Below are 27853 nucleotides of genomic sequence, written 5' to 3'. Positions count from 1 at the left end.
GCTCGCTGTTGTCTGCAAAACTTACCCTCTTGACTTTTAGAGATGAATGTTTTATTTCCCTGGATGCTTAAGATCTTTTGCTGTGAATGTCCCTATTGCAAAGGCACATCAATATGCACAATATGATGTGAAGGATTACCAGCTTAGATACAGGGAAAACTCTAACATAACAAAACAAAGCAATCTCATGCAAACCTTTAACACTGAACAGCCAGTATCAGAATAGAACCTGTTCCCCCACAAGGCAAACCGTTCTCAAGGTGGTCAGGAGCCTCGCAGCCATACAAACGGCCTGGAGTCACTCGCTCCAGGCCTGGGAATCGGGATGTGTTGTTCCCTTGGGGGTCAGAGCACTCTCTCTCTCTCACTCTCTGTCTCTCTCTCTCTGTTTGTCTCGCTCTCTCTCTATCTCTCCCTCTCTCTCTGTCTCCTCTCTCTCTCTACCCTCTCTATCTATGTATCTATCTATCTCTCCTCTCTCTCATCTCTCATCTCTCATCTCTCTCTATCTCTCTCTCTCCTCTCTGTAGTCGGTGACTGGGAAACAGGTTGTATTATTTGCATGTCATTTAAAAGAATATCAATATATTAAAGCTTGATATAAAAAACACTCGAGTATGAATCATGAGCGGAGTTGTTGTCGCCGGACTAACTACCCGTTGTCGCGATGGTAACCGTGGGGGAAATCCGCTATCGCTGCTAATTAGCATAATGTCGAAATCGCAGTGGAAAGGCCGAGAAATTTGTCTCAGGCATTTGCGCAACATGGGCAGTATTAGATCGGTCGCCCGTCATACGTAGCAAGTGATATTCTTTTCCATTACAGTCAATGGGTGAGAGCTAGGTTGCTCAAACCAACTGTAGCAGCTCCAACTGAGATCAATTAATTCAATAAGGGCTTGGAATTGAATATGGAAACTTATAGTTCAGCCTCACCCCATTCTGTGGTTTTGGAGTGATACACAAAGACGATAACTTGGTCAGCCTTGCGCCCGTTTTTTCGGCGCTATTTTGCCGTTTTTGGAAGAAAAAGGTGATCAGCTAAATTGGCCAAAGTCTTGCGTCGATGGTTTTGAAATACCACTGAAAAGCGGACCGCCGGCGTGCAAGATGAAAAAAAGCGCTATCGCTTTAAATTGGCCGTTTGCCGCACCCGTATTCCGGGTGAAAGTGAACGCCTGAGAAAAGCCTGCGTTGCAGCCCCAGCAACAGTGGTACGTATGAAGACCTGCAAAAAATGTTAGTTAAAGTTTTTATTTTTACATTTTTTTGCAGCGATTACTTAGTTAAGGGTCTTGTAAATGTTTTGTGATTTTCTATTTTTTGTTTTGTGGTTTTTTTATGTGTGTTTTCCTCCCGCCCAAAGCCTCTCTCACAGCAGTAATCGGCCTCGGACTATTGGCGAGGACCGCAGGTAACGCCGCGAATCCTCCTGCAACACCGATTTTTACCGCTGGGCACATTTTGCGTCGAAACTTAGGCCTTTAAAAAATGGCGCTGTGATAAATGCTGAAAAAATACCGCTATGGGCAAAACCCGAATTTCTAGCCCGATAAACCGATGAAGGGGTGAAGCAATGTTGACCAATGAATTAAGACGAGATGAGTAAATTGTCAAGGACTAAGGAACAGATGAGAAGTATCAGTGCCTATTGAGAATGAAGCCAACTTGACTAAGTTGATACCGATCAATGCCATATGATATCAGGAAGATGTTATAATGAAGAAACGATAAGGATAACTTGGCATCGACTAAGCACAAAAAGAAAAAGTGTATCAACCGATGAGTCAAATGATAATGAAGAGAGGAAGAAACAACTTGCACTTGTAATTTACCAAGTTTTAAGTTTCCTGGGGTCACCGGTTTCCAAGGCAAACATATTCAAGGTGGAAGTTGTAATATCTACAGCGCTTAATCACATTTGTTCAACTATTAATGTTTAATGGACACAACATCATCCATCATAGGCAGTCCCTGGAATCGAGGATGACTTGCTTCCACGTCAAGAAGTTCACAGGTATTTCAGTGAAGGACCTAATATTCTGGATCCCGAACTACATCCAGAAGGGTGGAAGATGCCTGTGCGTGGATTTTTTAACGTGTGGTGGCCGTTGTACACCAGCCACCACACGGGCTTGTCAAAGCTAGGTCTTGGTCCAGTAGCAAGGATTACCCGAGACAACTGGAGACCAGCTCTGCTGCACGGGCCTGATGGGAGCGGAAGGAGCGGCGTGGAGGCGTACCACTCCAGGGATCAGCACGTGCTGGAGCAGGAGAGCAACTGCAGTGATGAGGGACGTCACCAAGATCCAGGTCGGTGATTTGAGTGTGGGCAGGTACAGCAAGAGCGGCGAGGTTGGGGCGAAGGAGCGGTGGGAGATTGTAAAGGGATGTGATCAGGGCCCAGGAAAGGCGAGGGCACAGGGGCAGCACGAGCCAGTCCACACTGCAATATGTGGACACAACAATGCCACATGTTAATGTGAAGTCAACAAATACCTATGTGTGTGATCTATTTCAGGTTCAACTGGACTTGGGTAAGATCAGAGCAGGTCAGCACTGGCAATAAAAGTTGGGCCGATTCAGGACATGGCTGCCAGCTGGAGTCAGGTCCGTGTTTCCAGGAGGGACCAGGTCAGGGCTATGAGCAGGAGATGGGTTGGTTTAGGTCATGGCTGTCAGCCGGAGTCAGGTTAGGTCAGGGATCACAGCGGGTGTTGTGTTAATAGAGGGGTTTGGCACTATCTCCTCAATGTCTTCCATTCATTGTGAGGCCGATTTTCAGTTTAGGTGCGCAACGGGCAGTGGGCGGGCAGAGTGCACCTGCTGCCCACCTGCTATAACTGCTGTGAAGCCCGAGCTATTTTGAGGCCTGTTCCTCATTTGCATGTAGCCAGCAAACTGCACCAACCAAATGAGTGCTCCGTGGCAGCTCTCCGATTTGGGAAGACAGGAAATCATCTGGCTCTGCAGAGGAGGCAGCTGACAATTGGAGCCTGAATGGGGGTAGTGACCCTCAGGGCAGCGGGGGTGGGGGGGGAGGGGTATGCATGGGCTAACTTTGGGCTGGAGTATTTTTGTGGGACGAGAAGGAGTGGGAATGCTCCTCTTGGCCCTGCAAAATTGAAAGTTAAACATTTCTTTAGGTTATTCTTTGAGCAGCCTCCAGCTGTCCCTTTGAGGAACCAGATTACGCTGTTCAATGCATACCTTTACCTCAAAACTGCAATTAGCAGTCCTGTATACATCGTGGAACCGCTACTCATATGTTAAAAGTGGCTTCCCGCCCGAAACACGCAGACCCTTCTCAAGGCTCAATTCAAGGCGACAGGGGTCGGAGCCCCAGCGTAATCGGGATGATAAGTGACCCAACGTCATTTTCAAGCTACTACTTCAAGCCCTGCTTATTCTGGGCAGAGGCAGTTCAAATTGGCTGCACCATTTCTCTCAGTGCTTTGTTGAAATGTTGAAGTGTTAGCATATGCCAAAGAAAAGCAGATAAAGTCGATCACTGCCCATACTATCTGGAAGTCGCCGGCTTTATGATATGCTGGAGATGATCAAGGTATCTTGCAACTGGTGTTTACTCAGAAAATCACACCTATTGTGCTTGTTTATTACAAATCTGACTGTAAGCAGTGAATGCCAATTTTCCTATTCCTCTGACCTCCAGGAGGCGCTAACGGGACGCTAATTTTTTATTGCCTGGGCGTGGTGGACAGAGGTCCCACACCGGAATTACCCCTGGGATTCTGCAGGCGAAAATAGGTTTGCGATGCACCCCATGGGACACGAGGTTGGTGTGGGGCGATGCCAACGACAGCTTCGCTGAGCGCAAAGCTATCATTGCTGGGGCCCCGGCCGCCCTTAAAGGGGAGGGCGTTACGCTGCGGCCACCATCTTTTTTTTGTCGGCCGATTTTGCAGTCAGCCCGACAACGGCAACCGGTGCTGCGGTCTGGCCACCAATATGCAGCACGGTACCCCCGCTTGGGTGCTGGGCCGCTGGTCCAGCCGAAACCCTCTTGGTGGCCTAGTGGGCACCATGAAAGCGATTGCAGAGTTCGCAGCGGCCCTTCCCTTTAAAAGGGGTGAGATAGTGTGACGTGGTCAGTGCGGTGCTGAGCGTTGCGTCCTGCTTTCGTCCCGCTAACGCCCCGGCAGCATCCTGCCGCGGCCATTCACGCCTCCGATACCACCCCACATCTTTTTCTCTTTCTACGTGCCCAACTCGCCGGATCCAGTTGTCGTTTCTTGTAGGAACAAATTACATGGGTAGAACCAGGAATGAGGTTCTACTGAGGGAGTTTAAGGAGCTCGGATCCAAATGAATAAGCTGAACCTCAAATGTAATAATCTCTGGATTGTTACCTGAGCCATGTGCAAATTGGCGTAAGGACAAACAGGTTAGAGGTTTAAATGAGTGGCTCAAAGAGTGGTGTGGGAGCAATGGATTTCAGTTCCTGGGGCACTGGCACCAGTACTGGGGACAGAGGGAGCTGTTTTTATGTTCTTAACAGAGAAATCCAAATGTAGGCTCAGAAAGACTGCAGAATGCCAGGAAGTGATTCAGTTTAAGTAAGACAACTCACTGATGTGTTATGTTCGTTATTTTATATGTACACAAAGAGGTTGAAATAATTGGAATAAATACACTCGATCATAATTCTTGCTCTGTACCTTCACTTGATGGGAAATAAAACAGTTTAATGATACTGTTTCAACAAGTATCCAATCAGTCCACCTTCAGAAAGATGGAAGAAATACATGTGCGAAAATCAAAGATATTCAGTTCAGATAACAAAAAGGTACTATTGTTGCACTTCAGCTCACATTACTGTACAAGTAGATATAGCGTAGAGAGTTAATGCCCATAAAAGTAAGATGTTCAGACAGCATACAGGACCTCCAAAATTAGAGCTCGGCCACTGAGTGGTGATGTTGGAATGCACTTCTTCACACACAAAAGACAAGGCTGAAGCGTTTGCAACCATTTTCAGCCAGAAGTGCTGAGTGGATGATCCATGTCGGCCTCCTCCTGAGGTTCCCACCATCACAGAAGCCAGTCTTCAGCCAATTCGATTCACTCAATGTGATATCAAGAAAAGGCTGAGCACACTGGATACAGCAAAGGCTATGGGCCCCGACAACATCCCGGCTGTTGTGCTGTAGACTTGTACTCCAGAATTAACCGCGTCTCTAACCAAGCTGTTTCAGTACAGCTACAACACTGGCATCTATCTGACAATGTGGAAAACTGCCCAGGTATGTCCTGTCCACAAAAAAGCAGGACAAATCCAATCCGGCCAATTACCACCCCATCAATCTACTTTCAATCATGGGAACATAGGAACAGGAGTAAGCCATTCAGCCCCTCGAGCCAGTTCCGCCATTCAATGTGATCATGGCTGATCTGCGATCTAACTCCATATACCCTCCTTTGGCCCATATCCCTTAATATCTTTGGTTAACAAAAAGCTGTCAATCTCCGATATAAAGTTAACAATTGATCCAGCAACAATTGCTGCTTGCAGAGTTCTAAACTTCTACCACCCTTTGGGCTCAAATTTCCGCTCCCTGTAAAAACGGCACACCTCATCCGACTTTCTGACTAAAAAGGGCGCTGAAAAGTTACTTTCTAATTCTCCAAGCTCCTCAGGATGTCTTCGGCCTCGGCGTAGCACAACACAAGGGGTGGGGGGTGGAGCCAGGTCCCGGCGCTGAAAACAGTGCCAGGACCTCTGCACATGCGCGCTAGAGTGTGCGCGCATGTGCAGTAACTCCTCGCAGCCCGAATCTCTGCGATGCTGCGTGGGAGGGGCCCGAAGCATGCTGCCCCTAGCCCCGGCCGAATGGGCTCCCCAGGCATTGAAGATGTGCTTCGTTATCGGGACTCGGACTTCCTCGAAATACCCACACCGATTATCGCTGGGATAATCCGATTAACTGGGAGCCCAGAAAGCAACATCTGCCTGAGATGTCTGGGAGGGAAATCGCTGGTTTCATTGACAGACCGACTGACAAATCACCTGATGGGAAGTAAATTGCGGGGAGAGCCCACTCACTTGCTGTGGTCGGGAGTTACACAAGCCCATGTTCAGAGTCAGTCTGTGCTCCGTTCAGAAGATGGGCGCTCTAGCCATGGACGACTCTGAGCTGGACTCGGGATCCACATCTTTGAACATTCTCTGACAACCACTGATTTCGGCAAAGTAAGGAGATGACACTTCACCCTATCAGTGGGGAGCGTGCCTAGACTGGGGGAGAAACGCCCTGCTTTTATTCCGGACTGGTTGGAATTCTAAAAGTGGAATCTTGCAATCTGAAAGCACCAAATTAATAAACATCTAAATTAATAAGCGTCTCGGTACAAAATACGCCAATTCCGGTGCATGCTCCAGTCAGCAAGGTAGGACTTCTCATTTTTATTATTTGATTTAATATTCATTCATTGTTATTTAAAAATTATGATGGTTTCTATGCATCTTTATGGTTAAAAGTGAAGTGTTTAATGCTTTGTAAAATCCCCTAACTTCCCTTCCCCCCCATCTCTCTCTGCCTGCGCTAATTTATAAAGTGCAGGCAAGGTTTTTCTGAGTGTACAAAAATCGACACTTATTCCGTTCTAAGTTAGTTTGGAGTAAGTTTTCATTGCCTAAATTTGCAAAACAGGCGTAAGTGGCTGGTAACTCCCCCTTTTGTAAAAAGAACTGTTCTAAAATGAAACTATTCTAACTAACTAGAATTGGAGCAAACTAAATGCTGAGAATTGCAATTTCTAAGGTACTCCATACTAAACTCGTTGCTCTAAAAAAATAGGAGCAATTCAGGCCGAAACTTGAGCCCTAGGTAAGTGTTTCCTAATTTCACTCCTGAAAGATCTGGTTCTAATTGTTAAACTATGCCCCCTGGTCCTAGAAAACCAACTAGTGGAAATAGTTTCTCTCTATCTACCCTATCTGTTTGCCCTTAATATCTTGAAAACTTCAATTAGATCACCCCTTAACCTTCTAAATTCGAGGGAATACAACCCTAATTTGTGTACTCTCTCCTTATAACTTAACACTTGAAGTCCGGGTATGATTCTGGTAAACCTACGCTGCACTCCCTCCAAGGCCAATATATCTTTCTTAAGGTGTGGTGCCCAGAACAGCTCACAGTACTCCAGCTGTGGTCGAACAAGGGCTTTGTATAGCTGCAGCGTAACTTCTACCCCCTGTACTCTAGTCCTCTCAATATAAAGGCCAACATTCCATGGCCAAGCTGGCAGCTTCCCGCCAGGAAAAGCTGTCGGGGACACTGAGTGCCGGTGGCTCCGCTCCTGTGGGGCAATTTCCCTCGCGGGGGCGGAAATGGGTCGCGCAGGGGTGTTAAGGGGTCGATTAATGTCCGAACCTGTTTCTGCTGCTCCCAGCCCGGGGGCAATTTCGGATGTGTTGGCCCAGGGGGCATAGAACTACGGGATATAGTTTCAGAATAAGGGGCCGCACATGTAAAACGGAGATGAGGAGGAGTTTCTTCTCTCAGAGGATCGTGAATCTTTGGAATTCTCTGCCCCAGACAGCTGTGGAAACTGGGTCTTTGAATATATTTAAGGTGAAGATAGACAGGTTTTTGAACGATCGAGGAGTGACGGGTTATGGGGAGCGGGCGGGGAAGTGGAGTGGAGGCCAAAATCAGATCAGCCATAATCTTATTGAATGGCAGAGCAGGCTTGAGGGGCCAAAGGGTCTACTCCTGCTCCTATTTCTTATGTTCTTATTTTCTAACCAGGTCAATAATTTGCCTTCAATTCTGTGGGCTTCTACTTTAGTTAACAGTCTCTTATGAGGGACTTTATCAAATGCCTTCTAGAAGTCCATATAAATAACATCCATAAACATTCCTCTGTCCAGTACTTTAGTCACCCCTTCTAAAAATTCAATCAGGTTTGTCAGGCATGACCTAGCTTTTACAAATCCATGCTGGCTCTCTCTGATCAACTGAAAATTTTCAGGGTGTTCAGTCACCCTATCTATAATTATAGACTCTAGCAATTTCCCAACAACAAATGTTAGGCTAACTGGTCTATAATTCCCTCCCTTCCTTTTCTTGCCATTCTTAAGAAGCAGAGTGACGTGTGCAATTTTCCAATCTAAAGGGATGGTTCCTGGATCTAAAGACCTTTTGGAAGATTATAGTTAAGGCATCCGCAATGCACTCACCTACTTCCTTTAAAACCCTGGGATAGAAACCGTCTGCTCCAGGGGATCTGTCACTCTTTCGTGCCATTATTTTTCTTCATTGCTGTTATTTTACTTATGTTAATTATATTGAGTCCCTGTCCCTGATTCAAAATTAGTTTCTTTGGGATTTCCGGCATGCTATCCTCTTCCTCTACTGTAAATATTGACGCAAAGTAATTATTCAACATGTCCGCCATTTCCCCATTGTCATGGACAATATCACCGATGTCAGTTTTTAAGGGGCCAACGTTGCTCCTGACCACACTTTGTTCCCAATGTAACTATAAAAATTCTTCATACTGATTTTGAGCTCCCTTGCAAGTTTCTTTTCATATTCCCTTTTTGTAGCTCTTACTATCGCTTTTGTGACCCTTTGCTGTTCTTTGTATCTGTGCTTTTTTTTGCATGTTTGTATGCCCTTTCCTTTAGTTTTATGCTGTCTCTTACCTCTTTAGTTCTCCGTGGCTGTTTCTTGGCAAGTTGAGCTCATGCCCTTCAGGGGTATCAACTGGTTCTGTATCACATTAAATTATTTTTTAAATATCTCCCACAGATCTTCTGTCATTTTACCAATTAAGTGATTTGCCCAGTTTACTTTGGACAGTCTCTGTCTCATCCCACTGAAGTCGGCCTTACCCAAATCTAGAAACTTAGCAGCTGTTTCGCGTTTCTCCCTTTCAAAGTGTTGGAAGGTGTCATCGACAGTGCTATCAAGAGGCACTCACTCACCGATGCTCAGTTTGCGTTCCGCCAGGACCACTCGGCTCCAGACCTCATTACAGCCTTGGTCCAAATATGGACAAAAGAGCTGAATTCCAGAGGTGAGGTGAGAGTGACTGCCCTTGACATCAAGGCAGCATTTGACCGAGTGTGGCATCAAGGAGCCCGAGTAAAACTGAAGTCAAGGGGAATCAAGGGGAAAACTCTCCACTGGCTGGAGTCATACCTAGCACAAAGGATGATGGTTGTGGTGATTACCGGTCAATCATCTCAGTCCCAGGACATCGCTGCAGGAGTTCCTCAGGGCAGTGTCCTAGACCCAATCACCTTCAGCAGCTTCATCAATGACCTTCCCTCCATCATAAGGTCAGAAGTGGGGATGTTCACTGATGACTGCAAAGTGTTCAGTTCCATTCAAAACTCCTCACATAATGAAGCAGTCCATGCCCGCATGTAACAAGACCTGGACAACATTCAGGCTTGGGCTGATAAGTGGGAAATAACATTTGTGCCACACAAGTGCCAGGCAATAACGATCTCCAACAAGTGAGCGTCTAATCACCGCCCCTTGACAGTCAACAGCATTACCATTGCTGAATCCCCCACCATCAACAGCCTGGGGGGGGGGGGTCATCAATAACAAGAAACTTAGCTGGACCAGCAGGTCAGAGGCTGGGTATTCTGTGGCGAGTGTCTCACCTCCTTACTCCCCAAAGCCTTTCCACCATCTACAAGATACAAGTCAGGAGTGTGATGGAATACTCTCCACTTGCCTGGATGAGTGCAGCTCCAACAACACTCAAGAAGCTTGACACTATCCAGGACAAAACAGCCCACTTGATCGACACCCCATCCACCACCTTAAACATTCCCTCCCTCCACCACTGGCGCACTGTGGCTGCAGTGTGTACCATCTACAAGATGCACTGCAGCAACTCGCCAAGGCTTCTTCGGCAGCACCTCCCAAACCCGCGACTTCTAACAACTAGAAGGACAAGGGCAGCAGGTGCATGGGAACACCATCACCTGCAAGTTTCCCTCCAAGGCACACACCATCCTGACTTCCTTCATCTGGGTCAAAATCCTGGAACTCCCTCCCTAACAGCGCTGTGGGAGTACCTTCACCACACAGACTGCAGCGGTTCAAGGCGGCGGCTCACCAGCATCTTCTTAAGGGCAATTAGGGATGGGCAATAAATGCTGGCCTTGCCAGTGATTCCCACATCCCAGGAATGAATGAAAAAACAAAGGGAGGTGGAAATCTGGAACTTTCTCCCCAAAAAACTGTTGAGCTCAGGTCAATTGAAAATTTCAAAAATGAGATTGATAGATTTTTGTTGGGCAAGGGTACGAAGGGTTACAGAACCAAGGCAGGAAGATTAAGTTAAAATACAGCCATGATCTAACTGAATGGCAGTACAGGCTCAAGGGGCTGAATGGCCTACGCCTGTTCCTATGTTCCTGGGGAAAATTGGTGGCACTGAAAGGATTTGGAAAAATGGTCATGAAATGCTAAAATGTGACGGGGTGAGATAATGGAAGTTGTACTGTGTGGTGGCTTCATAGTCTATTCAGGAGTCAATGCATTCAGGAGTGGAGAAATCAGCAAGGCAAAGACAAGAAAAAAGATTTATTATCAATAAATTTCAGTGTGATAGTAAAATCTGAGCAATCTAATTAATAATTGTACATTTTGGGAAAGGTAGATATGATACTTTCATAAAGTTTCTCAGATACGACACAGTACACACTCTCAAAATTGCTTTCGTTAAATCAGATTTGTCGAAGTTCTGAACAAATTAGTAGAAGATCAAAGAATTCCAAGGATCCTATAAAAAGCTTCCCAACCGCTTTTTTGAAGTAGTAAAGTTGCTTATGGGCTTTCTTTTGCTGCTTTTCAAGATTGGTCATGAAAGACTCAACACCTCCACCAGACTGCAGAATGATTTCTGTACTTGATTAGCATGCATTTCAATGATAAACTGCAGGAATTATGACAGCACATTCATTGCTGATAACTGTGACTGACAGTGCACTAAAGAGGGTTAGGCTTCAATTCACAATGGTGCCAGGTATAGGCTTGAAATTACCTACAGCACATGAAATATTTCACAGAATGGAAGATAAATGGGATAGAATCATATAAATTTATCAGGAGGCCCTTTCAGCCCATCGCGCTGGCCGACAAACAGCTACCCAGCCTAATCCCACTTTCCAGCTCTTGGTCCGTTGCCCTGTAGGTTATGGCACTTCAAATGCACATCCAAGTACTTTTTAAATGTGGTGAGGGTTTCTGCCTCTATCACCCTTTCAGGCAGTGAGTTCCAGACCCCCACCACCCTCTGAGTGAAGACATTTCCCCCTGGTTGTTGACCCCTCTGGTAAGGGAAATAGGTCCTTCCTATCCACTCGATCTAGGCCCCTCATAATTTTATACATCTCAATAAGGTCTCCCTTCAGCCTCCTCTGCTCCAAAGAAAACAAACCTAGCCTATCCAATCTTTCCTCACAGTTAAAATTGTCCAGTCCAGGCAACATCCTCGGAATTCTCCTCTGGACCCTCTCTGTACTCTGGACTAAAGTTAGCGTACAAATAGGAAATGGTGCAAAGAATAAGTAAAGGAAACTATAGAGGGAGTGGAATCCATCCCGCTGGATTACTGCCCAGGCAGTGAAGACAAAAACCTACCCCATTTTCTCTCCCTACAGATGCTGCCTGAACCACTGAGATTTCCAGCATTTCCTGTTTTATCTTCAGTACTTTCCTGGTTTGCTCATGCTCCCATTTGGAATGGGAACAAGGGAAGCTCCGTGGACAAAGGCTGTCTTAAAGAGCAACAGACTTGCTTTTTTGAAGTTTACAGTTCTTTTTCATACTGCATTTATTTTTATTAAAGATTTTTATATTTCTGACATTTTGGGACCTTTTTTTAAACCTTAAAGTAAGTTTGTTTTTAAAATGCCTCAAGTACAGGAAGCCAGTGTAGAGCTTTGCAATCTGCAGCAAACAAGATGCACTCATGTTGCAATATACAGTCAGCGAAGTCAGTGATTCAAAGGCCACCATTGTCCACAACTATTATGCCTGTGGCTATCAGCTAATGGGCTGCCCACACATGTATCAAACAGGTGATGCCTTAGTGCCAGTTTGGCTCAGTGCTGGCACTCTGGCCTGAGTCAGAAGGTTTAAGCTCCAGTTCTGATTCTGAGCACATCATCTTCTTCTCTTCTTCGGCTGTCCCTCGGAGTTGAGGGTTACTTGCTTCCACACAAATATGGGTTCTCAGGTGACTGATGAGTCCAATGCGGGACCTACAGTCCCTATCACAGGTGGGGCAGACAGTGGTTGGAGGGACGGGTGGGTGGGGTGCTTGGGTTATCGTGCGCTCCTTCCACTGTTTGCACCTGACTTCCGCATGCTCCCGACGAAGAGACTCGAGGTTTTCGGCGCCTTCCCAGATGCTTCTCTATTTTGAACAGTTTTGGGCCAGGGATTCCCAGGTGTCGGTGGGTTTGTTGCACTTCTTCAAGGAGGCTTTGAGGGTGTCCTTGAAGCGTTATCTCTGCCCACCTGGGACTCGCTTGCCATATCGGAGCTCTAAGTCGAGCACTTGTTTTGGGAATCTAGTATCGGGCATGCGGATGATGTGGCCCGTCCATCGGAGCTGATCGAGCGTGGTCAATGCCTCGATGCTGGGGATATTGGCCTGAGCAAGAACACTGATGTTGGTGCGCCTATCTTGCCAATGCATTTGCAGGATCTTGCAGAGGCAACGTTGGTGATACTTCTCCAGTGTTTTGAAGTGTCTGCTGTACATAGTCCATGTCTCTGAAGCATATCGGAGGGTGGGTATCACTACTGATCTGTGGACCATGATCTTGGTGCCGGGTTTGAGATCCTGGTCTTCAAACATTCTTCCTCAGGCGACAGAAAGCTGCACTGGCGCACTGAAGTCAGTGTCAGACATTGTCATTCATGTCTACCCTTGTTGACAGTAGGCTCCCGAGGTATGGAAAGTGGTCCATGTTGTCCAAGGCCTCGTCATGGATCTTGATAATCGGGGGGCAGTACTTTGTGGCGGGGGCAGGTTGGTAGAGAACCTTTGTCTTACGGATGTTTAATGTAAGGCCCGTACCCTCGAATGCTTCGGTGAAGGTGTTGACGATGGTTTGGAGTTCGACCGCCGAGTGAGCGCAAACACAAGCCTCGTCTGCATACTGTAATTCAACGACAAGAATGGGACGACCTTGGACCAGGATTGGAGGCGATGTAAGTTGAACAATTTCACGTTTGTTCTGTAGATTAGCTCCACTCCAGCGGGGAGCTTGTTGAAGGTGAGATGGAGCATTGTAGCAAGGAAGATCGAGAAGAGCGTTGGTGCGATAACACAGCCTTGAGTGACCCCGGTCCGCACATGTGTTGGGTCTGTGGTGGATCCGTTGGTCAGGATCATGGCTTGCATGTCATCGTGAAACAGGCGGAGGATGGTGACAAACTTTTGAGGCAGCCGAATTTGAGGAGGGCACTACATAATCCCTCCTGATTGACAGTGTCGAAGGCCTTTGTGAGATCAAAGAAGGCCATATACAGAGGTTGGTACTGCTACCTGCATTTCTCTTGAATTTGATGCGTGGTGAAGATCATGTCCATTGTGGCCCTTAGTGGTTGGAATCTGCATTGTGACTCTAGGAGGAGCTCTTCAGCCACTGGGAGAAGGAGATTGAGGAGGATTCTTGCATTGACTTTCCCTGTGACAGACAGCAGGGAAACTCCTCTGTAATTACCGCAATCGGACTTGTCACCTTTCTTGCAGCATCTCTGAGATCCCCTGGCATGCTCTCCTCCTTCCAAATAAGAGAAATTAGTTCATGGATTCACGCCAATCGTACTTTTCTGCTATGCTTTAATGCTTCGGCGGGGATTCCATGTGCTCCCGAGGAATTGTTGTTCTTCAGGTGTCGGATGGCCTTTTCAACCTCATGCCGGGCTGGGGTTGTGCTGAGCTGGTGGTGGGTAGCATGCTGTGGAATGGAATCAAGGACACTCACGTCGAAGACAAAGTCTCGGTTAAGGAGATCTTCAAAGTGCTCCTTCAAGCGCGCACTGACTGCCTCTCTGTCCTAAATGAGTACCTCCCCATTCTTGGCCCTCAGTGGGGTAGGACCTTGAGTGCTTGGGCCATAGGTGGTCTTGACTGCACGAAAGAATCCATGCACGTCATGGTTGTCGGCTAGTTGCTGGATCTCTTGCATTTTTTCCACCCACCATCTGTTATTTAGGCCGCGAGTTTTATGTTGGACCTTTAGACGTCTGTAGAGCTGTTTTCTTGCTCTCAAGTTGTGTTGCTGTTTCCAGTTCAAGAATGCCTTGCGTTTGCAGCTTATTAGCTCCTGGATCTCCTGGTCATTCTCATTGAACCAGTCTTGATGTTTCCTGGTCGAGTGATCGAGCGTCTCTTCACATGTGCTAGTTATGGAGGCCTTGAGGGCAGACCAGGCGCTCTGGACACTCTGTGTCTCCGGTTCACTGGAAGTCGGCAGGTTGGTTTTGAAGCGCTGGATGAATAGGGCTTTCTTAGCAGGGTCTTTGAATGCTCCAGCATTGATTTTCCTGTGGCATTGTTTCTGTTGCTGCCTCTGTTTTGGGGCTACATTGATGGAAATGACAGAGTGGATTAGACAGTGGTCAACCCAGCAGTCTTCAGCCCCTGTCATGGCGCGGGTGATGCAGACGTCCTTGCGATCCCTTGCTCGGACGATGACGTAGTCTAGCAGTTGCCAGTGCTTGTAGTGAGGGTGTTGGCAGCAGGCCTTGTACTTGTTTCTCTGGGAGTTGGTTGTGACGGATCATGTTCAAAGCATTTTGTCAGGAGGTGGGCACCATTGGAGTTGGTTTTCCCTACCCCCACTCTGCCGATCACACCTCCCCAGAGGTCTGGGTCCTTTCCAACTCTGGCGTTGAAGTCACCGAGGAGGATCAGTTTGTTGCCTGTTGGGACTCGGGACACGGATTGTTCGAGGTTGGAGTCGGATTTCTCTTTGGCCTTTCCTCTTTGGTGGGAGGAGCCGGGAGCTCAAAAGGAGTTCCAACCAGCGCCGGAAGTGGGAGAATCCAGGACGAAGAACATAAGAAATAGGAGCAGGAGTAAGCCACCTAGCCCCTCGAGCCTGTTCCACCATTCAATAAGATCATGGCTGATCTGATCATGGGCTCAGCTCCACTTCCCTGCCCGCTCCCCATAACCCTTTATTCCCTTGTCACTCAAAAATCTGTCTATCTCCACCTTAAATATATTCAATGACCCAGCTTCCACAGTTCTCTGGGGCAGAGAATTCCACAGATTTACAACCCTCTGAGAGAAGAAATTCCTCCTCATCTCAGTTTTAAATGGGCGGCCCCTTATTCTGAGGCTAGGTCCGGAGGAGTGGAGGTCGGGAGCGGCGAGGTCTGGAGTAGCAGAGATCGGGAGCGACAAAGTCCAGAGGAGCGGAGGTTGGGAGCGGCGAGGTCCGGAAGAACGGAGGTCAGGAGCGGTGAGGTCGGGAGGAGGAGCCAGGTCGGGAAGAGCGGAGAGGTCCGATGGAGCGGAGGTCGGAAGCGAATAGGTCCAGAGGAGCGGAGGTTAGGAGCGGCGAGGTCTGGAGGAACGGCGAGGTCCAGGGGAGGAGCGACTTCGGGAGGAGCAGCGAGGTCGGGAGGAACGGCAAGGTTCGAAGGAGCAGCGAGGTTGAGGCCCAGGAGCAAGGTCAGGGCCCAGGAGCAAGGCAGGTCGGGGCCCAGGAGCAAGGTCAGGACCCAGGAGCAAGGTCGGGGCCCAGGAGCAAGGTCGGGGCGCAGGAGCAAGGTCGGGGCGCAGGAGCAAGGTCGGGGCGCAGCGTGGACCAGTGGGGTCGGGGCCCAGGGAAAGCATAGCACAGGCCAGCAGCAAAGTCGGGAGGCCGACACTGCGCTCTATGAATCCCAGGGAGAGAGGACCTGTGGGAAGGAAGGAGGAGGACAGTAGGAATGTGTGTGTGTACACAAGGCCCATTCAGCGGAGCCTGGTCTCCTGGTCTCCAATCATCTTGGATACCCTTGCCATTGGACCAAGACTTTGCTCTGTCAAGCCCCTGTGGTAGCTGGTGTGCAACGGCCACCCCACATTAAAAGAATTCATGCACAGGCATCTTCCACCCTTTAAAATGAAGTTCTGGACCTGTAATGTCAACACCCTCATGCACATCCCCAACAGCGACAGACCGGAACGACGTACTGCTATTGTTGCCCGGGAACTCAGACGATTCGACGTAGACATTGCCAGCCTAAGCGAGACATGGTGGGCAAGGGAAGGCCAGCTCAGGAACAAGGTGGTGGGTACACCTTCTTCTGGAAAAGTTAACCATAAGCAGAACGCCGTCTCCCATGGGGTAGGCTTCACCATAAAAAATGAGCTAGTTGGATGTCTCAGAGACTTTCCTTGCAGGATAAACGAACACCTCATGACCGTTCAGCTCACCCTAGCCCGGAACCAGTGCGGTACGGTCATCAGCACGTACACCCCAACACTGGAAGCTACAGACAAAACCAAAGAGGAAATCTACTCCAGCCTTGAGCAATCCCTGTCCCCAGGTGACAATTTAGTGCAATAGCGAGGGAGTGCTGAATTATCGAATGTCTTTCAGATGAGAAGTTCAACTTGGGTTTGTGTGCCTGCTTAGATGAATGTTTAAGATTTAGTGCCACTATTTAAGCAAACTCCAGCTGAGCAGATAAACTGGTCATTCGTTCCTGTTTGAAGGACATTGATGAGCAGAATTTTGTTGCCTCATTTACCTGCATAGCAAGTGATTACATTTCAAAAAATAATTCATAGGCTGGATAGCACATTGGGTGTCCTGAAGTTGTGATAGGCCACTATATCAATTTTATCAGCATGAGCAGCATATTTATCTCCTTTCCTGCTGAATAGCATGACATGAATCGTCAGCCGTAGTTCATTGGTAGCACTCTGACCTTTGAATCAGGTCATGGGTTGAAGTCCCACTCCAGAGACTTGAGCAGAAAATCCGAGCTGATTCTCCAATGCAGTGCTGAGGGAGATACAGCAGGATCAGCGAGGTCGGGGCGAAGGAGCTGTGAGAGACTGTGGAGGGAAGTGATCGGGGCCCAGGGGAGGCGTGAGTTCGGGACCAGGGGCCCAGGAGCAGCACGGGCCAGCCCACACAGCGATATGTGTGTGCACTAGGTCCGGTCTGGTCTCCAGTTGTCTTGCTTAACCCTTGCCACTGGACCAAGACCTAGCTCTCTCAAGCCTGTGTGGTGGCTGGTGTGTAACGGCCACTACACGTTAAAAAAATCCACGCACAGGCATCTTCCACCCTTGAGGATGTAGTTCGGGTTCTTCATTCGAAACACCTGTGAAGTCATCCTTTTTTTTGGCGTGGAAGCAAGTCATCCTCGGTTCGAGGGACCACCTATGATGATGACTGAGGGAGTGCTACACTATTGGAGGTGCCATCTTTCGAATGAGACATTAAGCCAAGGCCACGTCTGCCCTCTCAGGTGGACACATGGCATTAGTTGAAGAAAAGTATTGTAGTTCTCCGTGTCCTGGCCAATATTTATCCCTCAACCAGCATCACTAAAAAACAGATTATCTGGTCATTATCATATTGCTGTTTGTGGGAGCTTGCTGTGCACAAAGTGGCCAGTGTGTTTTCTTCATTACAACAGTGACAACACTTCATAAAGTACTTCATTGGCTGTAAAACGCTTTGGGATGTCTGGTGGTAGTGAAAGGAGCAGTATAAATGAAAGTGTTTTTTTTCATGGCTATCCAATTTCTGTGCACTACTGCATCTGTCAAAGTGAAGGGGTCACTAATGGCTGCCATTTGCTCAACCTGAAGTTGCACACTTTAGTGTGCTAGTGTTAAGCGATATGAGCAGGGTCCCGTCGCCAATGGGAAGCAACAGAATTGGGGCCCACATATGCCACCATCTTCAGGAGAGGATGGAAAGGCAAAGCAGGGGAAGAAACAAGGGAAAATAGGGTGGAATGCCTGAGTCCATTCATAATTTTGGCAGAAGTGAAAGCTGTGAGGATAAGAACATAAGAAATAGGAACAGGAGGCGGCCACCTGGCCCCTCGAGCCTGCTCCGCCATTCAATAAGATCATGGATGATCTGATCATGGACTCAGCTCCACTTCCCTGCCCGCTCCCCATAACCCTTTATTCCCTTATCGCTAAAAAATCTGTCTATCTCCGCTTTGAATATATTCAATGACCCAGCCTCCACTGCTCACTGGGGCAGAGAATTCCACAGATTTATAACCCTCTGAGAGAAGAAATTCCTCCTCATCTCAGTTTTAAATGGGCGGCCCCTTATTCTGAGACTATGTCCCCTAGTTTTAGTTTCCCCTTTGAGTGGAAATATCCTCTTTGCATACACCTTGTCGAGCCACCTCATTATCTTATATGTTTCAATGAGATCACCTTTCATTCTTCTGAACTCCACTGTATATCGGCCCAACCTACTCAACCTATCTTTATAAGTCAACCCCCTCATCTCCAGAATCAACCTAGTGAACCTTCTCTGAACAGCCTCCAAAGCAAGTATATCCTTCCTTAAATACGGAGACCAAAATTGTATGCAGTAGTCCAGGTGTGGCCTCACCGATACCCTGTACAGTTGTAGCAGGACTTCGCTGCTTTTATACTCTATCCCCCTTGCAATAAAGGCCAACATTCCATTTGCCTTCCTGATCACTTGCTGTACCTGCATACTAACTTTTTATGCACTTGCTCTGTATTTCCACACTTGCTTCAGATTTGCATGAACATAACATAAGAAATAGGAGCAGGAGTAGGCCATTTGGCCCCTCAAGTCTGCTCTGCCATTCAATAAGATCATGGCTGATCTGATCTTGGCCTCAAATCAACTTCCCCACCAGCTCTCCATAACCCTTGACTCCCTTGTCGTTCAAAAATCTGTCTATCTCCACCTTAATATACTCAGTTTTTAATCAGGACTAGAAATTAAATTAATAACGCCTTAATGACCTGAGACATTAAGGTTCTCCGAGAGCTTCGAACAGAGGGGCACACCTTCATTCTTACTACTTACCGGGCTTCATGCACAAGGACTCCTAGGTCTCTCTGTTTTGCATCACTTTTTGATTTTTCTCCATTTAAATTATATTTTGCTTTTCTATTATGTCTGCCAAAGTGGATAACCTCACATTTTCCCACATTATAGAGGTGAAATGCTGAGATTCACCCGCTGGCAGAGTTTGGGCAGATCCCTTAATTTAAATAAACAGGGTGGGCGCCCCTGACTGCTCCCCCCCCGCAAAGCAGGACACAACATGCAGTGGTGTACACCCGCTCCAGCTCCACTCTGGAATGATGGCAACATTGCCCTATCAGCCCCTGTATAAGGGGGCCTACATAAACTAAGGTCATCTTACCTACCTTTAAAGGTGCAGGCCATGGCCTAGGCCTGGACCCCCCAGTGGGTCATCCATTGGCTAGTCTGTGGCCTACCTAGGAACCGCCTGCTTCTGGTCATGACCCTTCTTATCCCAGTGACCTTGCTTGGGCGTGGGCGGAAGACACTGTCAGGGAGGCCAGCGATCCATATATCTGTTCCTGGTCGAGTCCATGGCCATTCTCCTGTTGGAGCAACAGCAGGAGTGCGCCGCAGCAATAGATAGGACTTACAAACTGATCTGCACTAATGAGATGTAGCACAGTGAGTTTTATTAGTGGGAAGTACCTATGGAGCTTTGTTGATCCCAACCACTGAAGCCCAGTAAGTAGTAAGAATGAAGGTGTGACCCTCTGTTCGAAGCTCTCGGAGAACCTTAATGTCTCAGGTCAGTAAGGCGTTATTAATTTAATTTCTAGTCCTGATTAAAAACTGAGTATATTAAGGTGGAGATAGACAGATTTTTGAACGACAAGGGAGTCAAGGGTTATGGAGAGCTGGTGGGGAAGTTGATTTGAGGCCAAGATCAGATCAGCCATGATCTTATTGAATGGCAGAGCAGACTTGAGGGGCCAAATGGCCTACTCCTGCTCCTATTTCTTATGTTATGTTCATGCAAATCTGAAGCAAGTGTGGAAATACAGAGCAAGTCAATCAGCATCTTAAAAGAGACAGTATAGTTAAAATTGAATGTCAGCACTGATAAAGGAAGCCCTTTATACTGTCAGTGTGTCAACAGGAACACTTTCACCCCCCAATCTCAGGCCCCACTTCAGGACTTGACCATGTAATCTAGGTTGACACTTCTGTGCATTACCGATGGAGAGCTGCATTGCCGGAAGCCCCATTTTTCAGTTGAGAGGTTAAATCAAAGCCCCATATTCTGGTTCAGGCAGATGTTAAAGGTCCTATGGCACTATTTAAATAGCATGGGGGTGTTCTGGAAAATATTCATCCCTTTACCAACACAATTAATAATAACTAATAATAATAACTTTTACTTATATAGCGCTTTTAATGTAGTAAAACATTTCAAGGCGCTTCACATCAGACAAAATAGATAAATTTGACCGAACTACAAAAGAAGAAATTAAAGCAGATGCCCAAAAGCTTGTTTAAAGAGGTAAGTTTTAAGGAGCGTCTTAAAGGAGTGAAGAGAGGTAGCGAGGCGGAGAGGTTTAGGGAGGGAGTTCCAGAGCTTGGGGCCGAGTAAGCTGAAGGCACGGCCACCGATGGTGTCATGTATCTTACATTATTATATATAACTGTATCCTAACATGCTATACATGACTGTAATAAGATATGACCTGTAACCACCAGCATACCTGACCACCAGGGGTGCACTTGCAAGAGACAGGTATATAAGGGCAGGTCTCAGGCAAGTGCAGCATTCCACAGCTGTGAAATAAAGGTGCAGGTCCAGTGTGACCTTGACTTCACTACATGCCTCGTGTGAATCTGTACTGAGGGGACAGGGCTTTACAGTGGCGACGGGTTACGGGATTACAGAATCCACAGAATGGCGAACAACAGATCAGATGAAAAGTACAATGCGGGAGATAATTGGGAGGACTTTATAGAAAGGCTCCAGCAAAGCTTTGTAACCAAAGACTAGTTAGGCGACGATAAGGCAAACAAGAGAAGAGCCCATCTCTTGACCAGCTGTGGCTCGAAAACATACGCTTTAATGAAGGATCTGTTGGCACCCGAGAAACCAGCAAGCAAGTCATTTGAAGAATTGAGCACACTGGTAAGAGACCACCTGAAGCCAGCGAGCAGCCTACACATGGCCAGACACAGGTTCTACAACTACAGACGCTGTGTGGGCCAGAGCATACCCGACTTCGTGGCGGAACTTCGGAGGTTGGTAGTTTATCTGTGTTCTCCGATGAACTGAGGAGAGAAATGCTGAGAGATTTTTTCATTGAAGGAATAGGCCACGCAGGCATATTCCGAAAACTCATGGAGATCAAGAACCTGACCTTAGAGGCAGCAGCACTGGTTGCACGGACATTTTTGGTAGGGGAAGAAGAAACGAGGCTAATTTACAATGCAGGTACGACAACGAACGAAATATTGGAACAAGAAGTTCACAGCACTAAACAAGCTGCTACCCCCACACACAGCCAAAACTGGGAGAACAGTTCTCGACAGCAGGCCGAAGCCATCAAGGGCCACAGGAACGGCCATTCACACCTCATCAACCCACAATGCGAGCAATCGACTACAAACTGAGAGAAGCTCAAGAGAGATCAGCCAGGCGCAGCTCATTCTTTGGAAACTCTTTGAACAATGGAACAGGTCTGTGCTGGAGTTGTGGGGGTGGGCACTCGGCAAGGGGATGTCGATTTCAGCAGGCTGTTTGCAGAAATTGTGAATATACAGGGCATTTGGCCCGCATGTGCAAAAAAAACGGCAGCTCGGCTGGTATACGAATCGGATGGGTCGGAAAGCGGACCAGAAGATGGTGGGGACAGTACCCGGGACACCAGTGTACAGCGGGTCAACACGATCAATGGCTGCTGCTCCTACAACAGGATGCCTCCTATAATGATGAGGGTCCTACTCAACGGGATATCTGTCAACATGGAGCTAGATACGGGAGCGAGTCAATCTCTCATGGGCGCTCAACAATTTGAACAACTGTGGCCGCATAAAAGAGACAGACCAAAACTCACAAGGGTCGACACCACACTAAGGACCTAAACCAAAGAAATCGTACCAGTCTTCGGCAGCGCCATGCTCTCTGTCACACACAAAGGGACAGTGAACCGACTTCCCCTGTGGATTGTCCCCGGAGAACCCCAAGCACTGCTGGGAGAATCTGGCTGGCAAAACTAAACTGGAAATGGGATGATGTCCATGCCATGTCATTAGAGGAACGGACCTCCTGCTCAACAGTTATAAAGCAATTTGAACATCTCTTTCAGCCAGGTGTGGGCACTTTCAAATGGGCCAAAGTCAAAATTTACATCACACAGGATGCTAGACTGGTCCATCACAAGGCCAGAGCTGTACCCTATGTGATGAAGGGAAAGATTGAACACAAACTAGACAGGCTTCTGCGGGAAGGCATTATATCACCTGTGGAATTTAGCGACTGGGCAAGTCCCATCATCCCAGTCATGAAGCCTGATGGATCCGTACGAATCTGTGGGGACTACAAATCTACCATAAACAGAGTCTCCCAACAGGACCAGTACCCGCTGCCCAGAGCGGAGGACTTATTTGCCACATTGGCTGGAGGTAAACTTTTCTCAAAATTAGACCTCACATCTGCGTATATGACGCAAGAAATGACCGAGGAATCCAAGCTACTCACCACTATCAACACATATTGAGGCCTTTTCATGTACAATCGATGCCCATTCGGCATCAGGTCGGCAGCTGCCATATTCCAGCGCAACATGGAGAGTCTGCTCGAGTCCAATCCGGGGACGGTTGTATTTCAAGACGACATACTTATCACAGGCAGGGACACCGCTCCCATCTCCGTAATTTGGAGGAAGTACTAAAGCGGTTGGATCGGGTAGGCCTACGAGTCAAGAAATCCAAGTGCCTGTTTCTTGCACCCGAGGTTGAATTTTTGGGCAGAAGGATTGCCGCTGATGGAATCCGCCCAACAGAGTCCAAAACAGAAGCAATTCGTCTGGCACCCAGGCCCCGGAATGTCTCAGAACTGCGCGCCTTTCTCGGGCTACTCAATTACCTTAGGAACTTTATACAGAACTTAAGCACGCTGCTGGAGCCTCTCCACGTGCTACTCAGAAAGGGGTGAGATTGGTTTTGGGGGGACGCCCAGGAACGCGCCTTCAATAAGGCACGCAACCTTCTGTGTTCCAACAGTGTTTTGACTTTCTTTGACCCAGGTAAAAAGCTAGTTCTCATATGCGATGCATCAGCGTATGGGGTCGGGTGCGTTTTGCAACATGTCAATAGTACGGGCAAATTACAACCCATAGCTTATGCCTCCAGATCACTTTCGCGGGCGGAGCGTGGGTACGGAATGGTAGAGAAGCAGGCGCTCGCGTGCGTGTACGGTGTCAAAAAGATGCACCAATACGTTTTCGGGGCCAAGTTCGCGTTAGAAACCGACCACAAGCCCCTCACGTCCCTCCTATCTGAGAGCAAGGCAATAAAAGCCAACGCCTCGGCGCGAATTCAACGGTGGCACTCATGCTGGCGTCCTACGACTATACCATAAGACACAGACAACTGGCTACCTCTGGCGACCACGGGTCTGCCGAACAGGACTGTGAGATAGTCATGGCAATCAATGCCTTTGAGTCCACAGGTTCGCCCATGACGGCTCGCCAAATCAGAGCCTGGACGGCCAGCGACCCCACGTTATCCTTAGTAAAAAGATGTGTCCTAACCGGTGACTGGGCAGAGGCTCGCGATGCCTGCCCCTAGAATTAAAACCCTTTCACAGGCGCATTCATGAGCTATCACTGCAAGCAGACTGCCCGATGTGGGGCAGCCGAGTAGTCATGCCTCTGCGAGGCAGAGAGGCATTTGTCCGGGAGCTCCACCGTGAGCACCCGGGAATCGTTCTCATGAAGGCCATAGCCAGGTCCCACGTCTGGTGGCCTGGTATTGACGTGGACCTGGAGCTCTGCGTCCGAAGGTGCACCATTTGTGCCCAGCTCAGCAATGCCCCCAGGGAGGCTCCACTGAGCCTCTGGCCCTGGTCTACCAAACCGTGGTCGCGGGTGCATGTAGACTATGCGGGCCCATTCATGGGCAAAATGTTCCTCGTAGTTGTAGATGCAAAGTGGATCAAATGCACCATATTAAACTCGAGCACAACCTCCACCACTGTGGAGAGCCTCGCAACCATGTTTGTAACGCACGGAATCCCTGACATATTGGTCAGTGACAATGGTCCGTGCTTCACCAGCGCAGAATTCCAAGACTTTATAATTGATCACGGCATAAATCAACTCAAGACGGAACCGTTCAAGCCGGCCTCCAACGGCCAGGCGGAGAGAGCAGTGCAAATCATTAAACAAGGCATGCTTAAAATCCAAGGTCCCACACTGCAGGGTAGCCTATCGCGACTGCTGCTGGCATACAGATCTCGTCCGCACTCATTGACTGGGATCCTCCTGTGCAACTGTTGATGAAAAGGACTTTAAAAACAAGGCTCTCATTAATCCTCCCAGACATGCACGAAATCGTTGAGGCAAAGCGCCATAAGCTGACTGAGTACCATGTCAGAAATTTGAGGGGGAGGTGGAATGAGATAGGGGACAAAGTGTTTGTACTAAACTATGGCAGGGGTCCCAAATGGCTTGCAGGGACAGTAACGGGCAAGGAAGGAAACAGGCTACTGGTAGTACAAATGGACAATGGCAAAACCTGCCGGAAGCATGTAGACCAAGTCAAAAGCAGATTTACCAACAACACTGCTGAACCAGAGGCAGACTACAATGTGGAACTCGCACCACACCTGGTGGACAGACAGAGGGAACAACCTGAGGAAAGGGCAATCCCAACAGACAGCCCAGGCGAGTCAACAACAATCACACCAATCGAAACAGACAGCTCAGGCGAGATACCAGCAACCACACCCAAAGAAAAACAGACACCAAGGCAAACAACTGAACCACAACTCAGATGCTCCACGCGAGAGCGTAGACCACCTGAGAGACTGAACCGATAAAGACAATAAGACCTTGGGAGAGGGTGATGTCATGTATCTTACATTATTATATATAACTGTATCCTAACATGCTATACATGACTGTAATAAGATATGACCTGTAACCACCAGCATACCTTACCACCAGGGGTGCACTTGCAAGAGACAGGTATATAAGGACAGGTCTCAGGCAAGTGCAGCATTCCAGAGCTGTGAAATAAAGGTGCAGGTCCAGAGTGACCTTGACTTCACTACATGCCTCGTGTGAATCTGTACTGAGGGGACAGGACTTTACAGATGGTTGAGCAGTTTTAATGAGGGATGCTCAAAAGGCCAGAAATTGAGGAGCGCAGACATCTCGTGGAGTTGTGAGTCTGAAAAAGATTACAGAGATAGGGAGAGGCGAGGCCATGGAGTGATTTGTAAGCAAGGATGAGAATTTTGAAATCAATTAACTGCTAACAATTAAATGTTCATTTGTTTCATTGCAGCTTGTGGGACCTTGCTGTGCACAAACTGGCTACCACATGTGCCCAAAACATAATTTCAGAAGTGTTTCTTTGGCGATGCCATGCAGTGAGGTTGTGAAAGGCGCTATATAAATGAATGTTCCTTCTCTTATAGGATTGATTAAAATATCAATACCAGGGGAGAACAACAAGTAAAGGTTACGAGTCAAATGCGCTATTCGTACATTGAATCTGGTACTACATTTATTGGTCAATAAACTGATGTTCTATTAGTAGGGGGAACGTGTATAGTCGACAGCCTTTCTGACTACAGGCTCTCAAGCACTCATTTCTCCAGGCTAGGTTGAAACTCGTAGAGCTTTTCTAGAAGTAGTATATGTCATGTTTGTAACCTCACATAACTGTAACCTTTATGTTACAACACTGTGCACTGTATACACCTGAGAAATGCACACCATGACCACAGGGGGTGAAAGTCTGGGAGACACTCCTCACCTGGTCATCCAGGTATATAAAGGGAGGCCCCACGCAGGGCCATCACTCCTTGGTTCTGTGAATAAATGCAGGTCACAGAGTGACCTTGTCTCCAGTATGTGCCTCGTGTTGATTTGCTGTCGTGTGTAAGGACATAACAATTGGCGACGAGAAACAGGAATCAACAACTCAAGAGAATGGCCACCGGTAGCACGGAGGAACGGTACTGTGTTGGTGAGAATTGGGCCGATTTAGTTGAGAGGCTCCAGCAGAGCTTTGTCACGAAGGACTGGCTGTGAGCGGCAGTGGCTGACAAGCGAAGGGCGCATCTACTAACCACTGTGGACCTAAGACATACGCGCTGATGAAAGACCTGCTCGCACCCGAGAAGCCAGCAGACAAGACCTTCGCGGAGCTCAGCAAACTGATCGGTGAGCACCTCAAAATGGCGAGTAGTATACACATGGCCCGACACCGATTCTATACGCACCGACGTCGGGAAGGGCAGAGCATACTGGGCTTCATTGCGGACCTTCGGCGCTTGGCCAGCCTCTGTAAGTTCACAGACGCCTGCAGGGGGGAGATGTTATGAGATTTCTTCATTGAGGGCATTGGTCATGCCGGGATTTTTAGGAAGCTAATTGAGACCAAGGACTTGACCTTGGAAGCAGCGGCGTTGATGGCTCAAACCTTCATGGCAGGGGAGGAGGAAACCAAGATCATATACGCGCGCAACTCTGCTCCCAACGTGGCGATGGAGCAGGGAGTTAACATGGTGAACGCGACTCAGAACCCTGCAGGCAGGCAAGGGCAATTCGACACCAACCAGACAGTAACAGACTCTAGCGTGGGCCCGCAACAGAGACAATGGCAGGTTGAACGGACATTTACACCGTCACAAGGGACAATACGTCCCGGGATGGGAGCATTGACACCCACAAACAGAGTGCTCAAGAGTAATCAAAGAGATAATCAGAGAGGAATGCCTGGTAACAGCTCTTATGCTCACAACAATCTCAGCTCATGCTGGAGGTGCGGGGGCAAACATGCTGCGAAGACCTGCCGATTTCAACAATTCATCTGCAGAAATTGTAATTTGAGTGGACATTTAGCCAGGATGTTCAGGAAGCGCGCAGCAAGGCTGTTTTACGAAGTGGATGAACCACAAGAGGGGTCTGCAAGGCAGGGGTATGCCTGGGACACAGCAATGGACGCTGAAGTTCAGCGGTTCCAGGTGACAAACATCCACAGCTCATACACAAAAACACCACCAATGATGATGAGAGTACTGTTAAACGGCATCCTGGTGTGCATGGAGCTGGACACAGGAGCCAGCCAGTCACTTATGAGTGTCCAACAATTCGAGAAACTGTGGCCACTCAGAGCTAGCAGACCCAAACTAGAATGCATTGACACGCAATTACGGATGTACACCAAAGAGATCATCCCAGTGCTAGGCAGTGCAATGTAGTCAGAAAAGAATATAGTAAGACTGAAAGCATGTGCAATGATCAAAGCATATGCTAAATGATCATTGAATCTGGTTAGTGATTACAAAGATGGGTTTTAATCTATCACCAGAGCAAACTTTGCTACTTAAAGTAGAAAAAAGGTAATACAGCATACTTCCATGTTGAATAGAATAAAAAGTCCTCAAGTACATCGCACTCTAAATTATTGCGATTAAAGGAAAACATTCTTCAGAAAAGATATCAGCGCTAAAATTGCCATGGTATCTGGTATTGATTACTGTCGCGACATTGTGAAACTGGAAGCTCTGGCTCTTTAAAGTGAAAAGATAAAAATAAATCAAGAATCGTTAAAATTAAGTCGTATTGTGCAAAAAACTCA

At 47.8% G+C, this 27853-nt stretch overlaps 1 protein-coding gene across 3 annotated transcripts in view; it reads right to left on the bottom strand.

The window, feature by feature from the left end:
- mei4 (meiosis-specific, MEI4 homolog (S. cerevisiae)) overlaps nucleotides 1–27853 on the bottom strand; it is a 593333-nt gene that overhangs the window by 170446 nt on the left and 395034 nt on the right. The gene's annotated exons all lie outside the window — the stretch shown is intronic.

This window comes from Pristiophorus japonicus, chromosome 9 (genome assembly GCF_044704955.1).
Source record: "Pristiophorus japonicus isolate sPriJap1 chromosome 9, sPriJap1.hap1, whole genome shotgun sequence".
Taxonomy (NCBI): domain Eukaryota; kingdom Metazoa; phylum Chordata; class Chondrichthyes; family Pristiophoridae; genus Pristiophorus; species Pristiophorus japonicus.
This window is presented reverse-complemented; position numbering and strand designations above follow the sequence as displayed.